The 10532-nt window shown below is 33.4% G+C and overlaps 1 long non-coding RNA gene across 3 annotated transcripts; it reads right to left on the reverse strand.

The window, feature by feature from the left end:
• Positions 1-267: 267 nt before the first annotated feature.
• LOC128550912 (uncharacterized) lies at positions 268-4800 on the reverse strand. 3 transcript variants are annotated; one of them, XR_008368557.1, is made up of 5 exons: positions 4072-4800; positions 2948-3066; positions 2288-2423; positions 1817-1913; positions 268-1370 (listed from the first exon to the last, which is right to left on the reverse strand). It is a non-coding gene; the product is annotated as an uncharacterized LOC128550912 (long non-coding RNA). The 3 variants fall into 3 exon arrangements; XR_008368558.1 differs by having other exon boundaries at positions 2288-2428; positions 2983-3066; positions 4072-4798; XR_008368556.1 differs by having other exon boundaries at positions 2288-2428; positions 4072-4797.
• Between the last annotated feature and the right edge of the window lie 5732 nt (positions 4801-10532).

A 10532-nucleotide genomic window follows, 5' to 3' on the forward strand; every position in this document is an offset into this window, starting at 1 on the left:
TCTCTTATAACAATTACATCAGAACGTATAATTAACATTCAGATATGCTAAGATATAACCCTAAGCAATGCCTATAATTTGAGGCAAAAAAATATATGGTTGCCATGGAAACGGAGATAAAAATGAGAATATTTGCTATGTCTGTTTTTTATGGAATAAAACCAATTTAGGTCATTCTTTAAGAAAAATAACATATGTAATTTGTTTGTGAAGATCATTATTCATAAATAATACCATGTATTTCTGTTGCTTACATTGTTCGGTTACAATGGAGTTGCAGTATATGCTTCAATGAGACAACAATGACGTTTTTGCTAAGTTATTGTAGAATACTTTCAGCAATTACCATTACATGTAAAAATTAAAAAAAATGCACCACTGAAAAGTGTTCTTCAAACAATGTTTTTTTCAAGACATAATATAGAACAACAGAAAAATGTTTCCATGGTTACGCAGTTAATTCTGTAAACATAACACTACATAATCTCATTTAACACACAGTAATAGTTTAAGAAAACTGCCTTATTAAATGTCTTGATCATATTAAAAGAGTTAGATGATACTAACGGCAATAATATATAATTAGGCATACAAAAACTAAATTGTTTCCACAATAATCCAATGTATGTTTTACAAATTATAGATATATTGTGCTTTCAAGACAGGTTAAATTAATTGTTCATGAAAAGGGAAAATAAACATGATACTGCCGACAGAAATGATTACATGCAGTTTGAATACAGCAGAAAATATTCGTAGATCTATATAATCCAACTGTCGTAATGAAAAAAAAATGTACATTACTACCATATATGTTACAATTATTGTTGAAAAATCTTCCAGTGTTTTAGAGGAATTTCACATTTATACTGTGTTCAGCCTTACATGTATATAGTGAGTCAATATTTAACAAATGCATAGTACTGTTGACACCATAAAGTTGTTAATTCAATGTTCACATAAACTATATGTATCATTTGTTCTTTTTCAAATATATGGAATTTGGGTCTAGTACATCTTCAAAAAATCAAGAACACCTTCAAATTAATCAAAATTTCAGAGCTCTTTCTATGTATTACTTTAAATGTTAAACATTTTTTCCATTCATTCTTCGTTTCAAATGACTTGAATTATCAATTTTAATGGCTTTGACACTGCTGGTTTTGAGCATACATTGCTGTTGCTGCAAAGGGGCGCTATTTCATTATACAAGTACCACTGTCGACTGGCATCCAGCTCAGGAATGTTAATACGGTTGGTGAATTTGCCTGTCATGCCAACACCCTGCCTAAAAATATCAATCTCCGTCTCTGTGTTGAAGTTATAATCCTTCAAGAATACTATCTATACCAGGTCATGCAGAAGACATTCTGTAATGATAAATGTATCAAATATTTAAGACAAAGAACACATAACCTTTTCATCAATCCTGTACAACAGCATTCCAAAAGACATCCCACACATAATTACATTAAATAACATTTTAGAATTTTATTACAGTAATAACTTCTTTTCATGAAAAAATTCAACCATCGCACATATTCTGCATCAAGTAAGGGCCATGATTTTGATCTCATTTTAACAAATAGTTCTTTAACCTGGTTAAGAAAAAACAGTTACTTTATTACAATTATGTTATTTCTGATTAACTTGCTTGCAGTGAGCTAGACACTCTTTAACAACACAAACATAAACAGAAACTGTGGTATTTTAATGTAAGTGGCCTCTTTACAAACATGATCTCTGCAGCAAGTTTTATCAATACTTGATTATTAATAAAAACATAATTGATTAAAGAGGCTCAAGCCAAATATACCTAAACATGTTCAGGACTGAATTCTGTATGCAGGGCCTCAATCAGGTTGTACTCCAAGTCATCATGTAGACCCATCATAACAAGCCACATTCCATAGCTAAAATAACGGGTATATTTAAACAATGAATTCTTAAACAAAAACTTCTAAGTAGCAATAGTGAGTCCTTAGAATATAACATAGCATCACTTTATTAAAACAAATAAATGCCAGCTACACAGTTTATTTTCTTACATACACACCTAAGTCTTAATACAGTATGTTGTGTAAGTATGCAATATTCAAATTGTAATTCAATGTTTATCAGTGGAGATATTATTTTTCATTTAGATAAAATTATGCACATTATATATATAAACTGGAAACTAGTGACTTTCCAAACTGAAGTGTATGAACACACTGTAAAATTAAATATTTCAACATCAAATTCTGTGTGCTTAATAAATATTTCTTTATTTATTGGGAATTCTTACCTTATTACAAATGTACAACACTTTTCTTATTTTGTCCACTATAATTGTCCATATGTAATGAAACATTCTTTTCTCCATAGCCATGATGCTTGAAGTGATGGTGGACCATAGATACCACACTGTTCCAACAGCAGTACTGTACTTTTCATACAAAAACAAGAACAGTTTATAAGAAATGTATTTAATTCTCATCAAAAATGGGGTGAATCAACACTGACCAAACAGTTCATCCTTTCTTATAGATATTGCTTAACATTAACTTGTATTTATCAAAATTTAATTGAATTCCAATTCACAGTGCTTATGATATAGCATCTTTATTATAAAGCAATGCAGTATTTTCAACCCAATTTCAGGGATTTACAGAAAGTTCAGTGAAAAAAAACCCATAGAAATTAGTAATATCAAGTCTTAACAAAACATAACTTCCTTTAGATAATTTTACTTGACAAAATTTCTGCAAAGGTGTCACTATAATTCCAATGTAAAATGTGCACTGCAGGCCTGAAGCTTTTATTCATAGAGTCATAATTTGTTTGAAGACTATGGAATTTAATTTAGTGATATATGGAATTTCATAGTTAAAAGTGATATTGAAAAAGTGCATTTGAGGATACTGACACTGATATGAATGTAAACACTAACTTCAAAATCTTATACCTGCATGAGGATTCACAGAAATACAAGGGCCCTACTTGCTGAGCATAGTATGGGGTCAATACTTGTTGAGCACTCAAAACTGCAGTGAGCCTTTATATTACTTACTGCTGGAGGTTATCCTGAAAAATATAAAAAAAGAATTTCTCATTTATTTAGTAGCCTACCAGCATGCTGTCTACCAGTAATGGCAGTAGTGAGAATGAAAAAAGTAGTTTTTATTGTAATTTGCATGTAGAATTTTTAAGAAATTTTCAGGAGGTCTATTTTAGTTGCTATAATTACAACAAAAAGTGACAATTTAAAACACCACTTTTCCTGTGTTATTGTACTATAATTTTCAATTTTCATAGATTCCACTGTGCATAATGACCATGTAATTATTAAATTGTTCACATCTGTGACAGCTTAAACTGTTCACATCTGTGACAGTTTAAACAATGTACAATATCTTGTAATATTGGGCTATTCCTGAAAATATCCACCCCCTCCCTGTGGAAGCAGTTTTTTTGGTACAACCTGAGAGGGGGGGGGGGGGGGGGGGGGTATTTGGAGGGATCCTATTGGGAGGAAGGGGAGGGGGGTATTTGAGGTAACCGGGGTGTGGAAGGGGGAGGGGGATATTTTCTGAAATAACCCGAGAGGAGGGGAGGGGGGTATTAGGAGGAAGGGGAGGGGGGTATTTTCAGGTAACCGGGGTGTGGAAGGGGGAGAGGGGGGTAAAATGTCTCCAGGGGGGGGGGGGGGGGGGGGGGGGGGTAATTTTCTCCGAAAAAACTGCTTCCACAGTGGAGGGGTGGATATTTTTTGGAATAGCCCATTCCTGTTCATCAGTTCATTTGCCTCTTTACAAATTCTAGATAGAAAGTTTCATACAGAATGTAGGCCTACTTAACTTAGTAGATGCCCGACTGTCTTGGCTACAAGTATATTCTGCTATCATGAAAACTTACAAATACACAGGAAAGATATTAAAAATATTTGACAGCAGACAGTCGAATCGAAATGTCAACACTGCTATTTTTCGCTGCAAAGTTGTATCTTCGATAAGTCAACAAACGAAGCGGTCTGTCCATTTTGTTTTGCCTCCAATTACGAATAAATTTATAATGAAAATTAACACTTACCATAACAATTATTAAATCCGCCATGCACTTTAAATATCCGCGTATATTCAGAGCAATAACTGCATGTATTCTCTGACCCAGTTTCAGACATGTATCCACCGATAATGGCGTGTTGATTTCAAAGGGAAACAATTCGCTAATTCACTCATTAGGTTTGTGATATTTCACTAAATGTTTTAACGTTTAAACTTAAAAATCTTCGTCCGATATTATTGATTTTAACACTAGCTCTAATGGCTGTTGCTTGAAAAACAAATTAATGAAAACAAATATCTAATTAAGTGACGTCAACTTCAACGTCATTTTACCGAAATCGAGGCTTGTGTAATTTCGGATAAAAATGTGTCTCTGAGACGGACGGTTTTTTCGTTTTTGAATATGGCGGCATTGCTCATCAACGATGATTTTTGCACTTTTTGTTGGTTTTTCATGTACGAAGTAGTGGTTAAAATATTAAGACTGGTAAAGGATGCCGCCAAGGCGAAAATCATAGATAAAGTCTCAAATTTCATGGAAAATTCACATTTTTTTGGAAAGTGGGGCATGTTTGGAGTAATATATAAACACAACAACACATTATTTTTCAAAGTTTATTACTAATATATGAAGCATTGTGTTTACTTGTTACGAACAGCATATGTATCAATGTAGAATAAGTAATGTATAATATGGCTAAATTCGGTGCCATTTACGTACATTAGTGAACCAAGCCCTTTGAATGTGAGATTGTAACGATATATAGAAATTTACTGTATCACGATACATATCATATGTCATTAGTCTTTTGATACGCGTATCGTATCAAAAGCCTGTAAGGATACAGAAACGATACAGTAAAAAAAAACTAGAATTGAATAAAAACATTAATACAATCAATGTTAAAGACAGTAACTAAACAAGTTTATTACTTATAAAACTTTCTTTAACTTGAAAGAAAAATTTCAAGTACTTTCCAAATGTAAGAAAATTGTTTTGTTTCTTTTGGTTACATGAATGCTGACATGTATCACTATATGTACCGTATCGTTGCATCTGTATCCTGATATACATTTGTATATTGTATTGTTTGACTAGCATATCATTACACCTCTACTTGAATGTATAAATCTACTACAGATATTTTATATATTTCATATTTTATATCCCCAGGGTTTGAATTTAATTGTCTCAGAATTCCAGCAGAAAATAACAGACGGGCATCTATCGCCTTAAAACTTCCTTGTATTTATAATGTACGCTTGCATTTTTACCGACTGCTTCTAAACGCGATATGCGCAAGCAATAAAACCAATAACTTTACATTACTGTGTACTGTGATTTATTCTTCATTATTCTGGTCCTTCGAAGTTTTGACGGTTATAAATATTATCAGATTATCCTTCACAAATATAATTATAACACAATCTGAATGTCAAATTATATTTACCTGCGAATCAAGCTGCAAAATCTCAGTAAATTTACGATAGCCAAAACTAGTTACATACAAATTTAAAACTATTTTGTATTTTCAATGTAGGTAAAACTTAAAACTTTCTGTAAAAATAAAACATAAAAAACTTTTTTTCAGGAAAACTTTTCTCCTAGTTCTACCAAAAGGCAAGAGAGCAGATGTGAGACTTTACGGGCTGCATCAGAACCTGCAGCTATGGCAATATCTTATCTCCAAGCAGAATCTGAGCATGGTCGTTCAGCAAATGAAAGTGTCACACCCAACACCAGCACCAGCAGGGTTATAGACATAAACATGTCTTCTATCAGCGACAGTCTGCCTTACACATGTTCACAGGCAACATTGCTTCGAGCACTATTACAGTTAACATTTACAATGCAAAATAATTTAAGAAGAAAGTTCTGCTTACCGTTTTTGACGTTAAAATTTTAATTAATCCAAGGAAACTGTTCATTTCCTGTCATGCCTCATGATGGTTCATGGCGGCCGTTGACTGACCTCGTTTCAGTTTTAAAACTTTCTATACGTTTTCTTAATATTTGTTGTGATATTTTATCTTTCAGATAAGAGAACAGATTTCTTGACTTATTTAAACGATGAGAAAATTGAAGTAAATACATAAAATTGCGTATTGCAATAAAAACGAAATAGTGTTATATTTCATTGGGGAGGCTATTCTAACAGCCGATATGTTTATACCACATTACTTTCCTAACAACAGGCTTACGCCTCGAAATGAAGTATGACAATGTTCAGGCAATAAACCACTATAAACCATGTCCGAATCGAAATAATAAGTTCCTTATCGTTCAGATGCTTGTAATTAAACCACTCGGGCTAACGCCCTCGTAGTTTAATTACAAGCATCTGAACTCCAAACCATCATAAATTCCACGATAAACAACGGTAAGGAACTTATTATTTCTTAAATAAACACGCTCAGTAGAACCTATATTGTCAGTATTGCACAGTATACAGCATTAGGTAGAACCTATATAATTAGTATTGCAAAATATATAGCATTTAGTAGAATTTCAAGAACAATAACACCTAAACCGGGAATTGTATATCTATGTTCTGACCGATACGTTCACTTCGTAGTGATACTTTTTTGTACGTTTTGTTCTTCGGCACAATCACAATCAAGTGCGCACATATCCTAAAAATATATGCCATTTCATGAAGTGGTAGGAAATGATTTTTTTATAATTTTTATACTCCATAATGTCTAATGCATTAGGGCAAGTAGTTGGACTAGCACAAATGTATCCACAAAGTATCGAAATTTTGACTTGTTTACACCTACTACCACAAGGGGCCGTGTCCTACACACTAATGTCATCAAAAGGCACTGGAATATTTTACTCGTTTATTTCATAACAAATCGTGGTAAAATTGATACTGGATTTTGTATTTGCATAAATGAGATCAAATAAACATGGCCAAAGAATAAGTAAGAATGCGAGGTTCTTTGAAAGAAAATATAAAATGAAAGACAGCAAGGCCCCTAAAAAGAAAAAAAAAATAAGGCGGACAGCGAGATTCTTTTAACAGAAAAGTTTTTCTTACATTGCAATATCCATTTATAGATATAGAACACTGTCCTGGACTACCGTCATTTATAACAAGACTCAAACAACCTTCATCCTCATAGGTTATGGTGTAACACTTATCCTGAAACAATTTTTCTATAAATGTCCAGTAAAATTGATTTGGCAAATAAAAAGAAAGTTGCCTTCTTTACACAGGCTACAAAATCTATACCGATCTTTAAAGCAAGACTGTTTTCTTTTTGGTGGCTGCTGCTAAGTTTGAGAAATCCACCAGTTATTAAGACGATCCTAACAACAACAATGAAAATAGTTCAAGGCTTTCCAGAATATCAATTATTTTCACGACGTGAAGCTATGCAGTGCAACCAGGTATGCCTTAAAACCATTCTAATGTAATTCGGCTACTGAAATCAATATAAATTAATGTCTATGTTTTAATTAAAACAACCTGGTGTATGAATACAAATATGCAAATTTATGGTCACGTGAAAAAAATCAACTTATGTCACTTGAACTGGAGCGATGATATCATAATATACCAAAGTACTGTCCTAGACGTCATTTAGCTAATAACATAGAAAAAGCGGAAACCCACATGTCGCCCAATTTGCGGGCCTTGATTAGGGTACTACTCTCTTACAATTGTATCAATTTGTAGGTTCGTGTAAAATAGGCCACATATGAATCTGCAGCGATGATTTTAATAACTGCCTTTTTGAAACGGCAATCTGTAGCAATAAAATCTGCAAAAAGATCCTTTGGAAGCAAAAAATGCAACCAAGAAGAATAATAGCAGACTCGGTTTGATTCTAGTAACGGCTTAGCGATGCTCTATTACACACATGTTGAACGGACTCCATGATCCAAAAGGACCAGAAACAACACTGAATCCAAGTATGGGGAGATTTGTTACAGCCGCCACACGGCACTTAAAGACTGTTGTTGTGATAGTTAATAAAATCTGTAAAAAGTTCCTTCTGAAGCAAAAATGCAACCAAGAAGAATAATAGCAGACTCGGTTTGATTGAGTCTGTTCATGAGAGGTAATGAAATGTGCAACACCTCTCACGCCCCATAGCACTAGCAAGTCATCGGATAACAGAGTTGATCAACTTAAAAATTAAGAGATCTAACTAAATTTTAAACTTTAATCTCACGTGAAAAAATGGCGACGATAAACAAGTACCTGTTTCGTCTCCACATTATTCTAAAATAATTGATTTATGATAGATAAATACCTGCATTTATATTTCTGAAGCCAAATAACTGTTGATCAATGTAAAATAAACTTATAATATATTACTGCAACAGTTTTCAATTGATCATAATTACCAAACGTTAAATAATTTAGGAAAAAATATTCGTATTGAAATTGCTTTAACGGTTAAACATTTCGTACCAAACGTTCTCAAAATGAAGAAAAATTTCACACATATTTCTTTCCGTTTTAAACCTCTTTGATACCATTGAACTGCTTTTTAATTTTACCAGTACTAGTATGGTACTAGAACTCCGTGATTTCAGTTCGCAGTGCATCGAAATTGTCCTTAACTTTGTGCAGTACAGCTATCAAACCCATTCGGGTCGCGAAATTGCATTACAATCATGAATAAATAATAAACGGCTGGTGTAAGTTATGTTGTAGTTTCCGTCACAAATAATCAAAAGGGACCAAAGACTAAATCAGTGTGTATGTAAACAATGACAGGCAGTGAAACAAAAGCTGAATTGCAAAAAAATATTCTTATGGTTTATAGTAAGAACATGCCACTTTCTTTCCAGTATTTTACAAATTGATTAGCAGCAAAAGCTGCCACCATCAGTGCTTTGAGCGCTTTGATTAGTTATGCTACAGAGAAGCATGATAAGACAAGGCAAAGGGAAATAATTGATTTGATTTGATTTAATTCTAAAATCAATTTATGCTCCGGACAAAAGTGTTGCGGACGAACTCCGAGCGGATAGACGGTTATCAATATGATATCCCCGCCCCAGACTTCCGCTTGTTGTTCGGTGGAGGTAATGGGTACTGAAAACATACGTCATTCTCACAAACCAGAGCCGACTGTTGTTCCTTGGTAGATGAACCTTTCACGCATGAGAATTAACCAAGACGGACTTGAAGTACTCCTAATTGAAAAAGAAGGGGAAAAAATTAATATAAAAGACGATAAGTCACTACACAATAGATATAAGGTATATTCATAAGAGAAAACTTTTCTAACTCTTTTTGTGTGAAAGAAATACCGCACAGGTTGTTAAATCAATCTATGTTAAGAGTTTAACTCACCGCATCCGGGTCATCTGGTGTTGGTGTCGCTAAAATATACAGAAATCAAACATGTTATATAGTGCCAACATTATCTGCACCGCAACAGGGTTACTTATATTTTATTCAATATCCTTCAAAGTTATCATATCAATCGCTATGGTTTCAATTATCAATAAGGTAAACTTTATACATCTTCGGCACCCTTTGGTTTAATATTATGACAAAGATCTCTGTTTCTAGTATTATTTTCTGAAACAAAAAAAAATATAATAAAGGATCGATGGGGTCTATTTTCAACGGGGTCAGTATTTAATGTTACACCGGCCCTTCGACGTGATGACGTTTTCTGAAGTACGATAAAAAATATTGTCCTGTCTCACTATCATATATGGTAATTTCACCCTTAATACGACAGGGGACAGTACAGCGTTAAAACGATGCGAAAATGTAGAAACACGATATGAAAGTGTGACATTAATATCGCGATTTTGCATCATATGATTGCATTTCCGTCTAATGGCGCGTATCAAAGATGGCCCTAACAAAAGACCCGACAGTACGACAGAGACTAGATGGGGGGAAATGAATAAGCATCTTGTTTACTGAAGAAAGTTAAACTGATTTATATATTATACGAATTCATACGAAATTAATAAAATTGTAACATGATAACCAGTATTAATTCGGTATTTATAATTATAAAGTTATATATAATGCTTTAAGTTTCGAGCCGTTACATTGATACTTCAAACAAGAGGGTCCTGATGGCCCAAGATTGCTCACAATGTTTAAAATTCTTTGAAATTGTTTTAAAATCGGGTCAGCGGTTTCTAAGGACATGTAATTTGTCCCCTAATTAAAGGCCTCTGGAAACCTAGTGTTAAATTTCACCTAGACTTCATAAAATCAAACATAAACATTCTAACGCCTCTAGATCGTTAAAAGTATATTTCTTCTATGATTTGATGCCTATTGTGTGACCTCAGGTAATCTAAGTTTCAAACCAAACCCAATTTTCTGACAAATTTGAATGATGATGAGGTAAAAAATGTGGCATATACTGGAGTGTTGACAAGATTATCCTATTTACAGACCTAGTGACCTTTTTACCTCATAAGACCCAGTATCTGCTGAGATCTTATTGAGGGTAGCATTCTGATCAAAATGCATTAAGACTGACCGAAAT

Source organism: Mercenaria mercenaria, chromosome 2 (genome assembly GCF_021730395.1).
Source record: "Mercenaria mercenaria strain notata chromosome 2, MADL_Memer_1, whole genome shotgun sequence".
In the NCBI taxonomy this organism is placed as follows: Eukaryota; Metazoa; Mollusca; class Bivalvia; order Venerida; family Veneridae; genus Mercenaria; species Mercenaria mercenaria.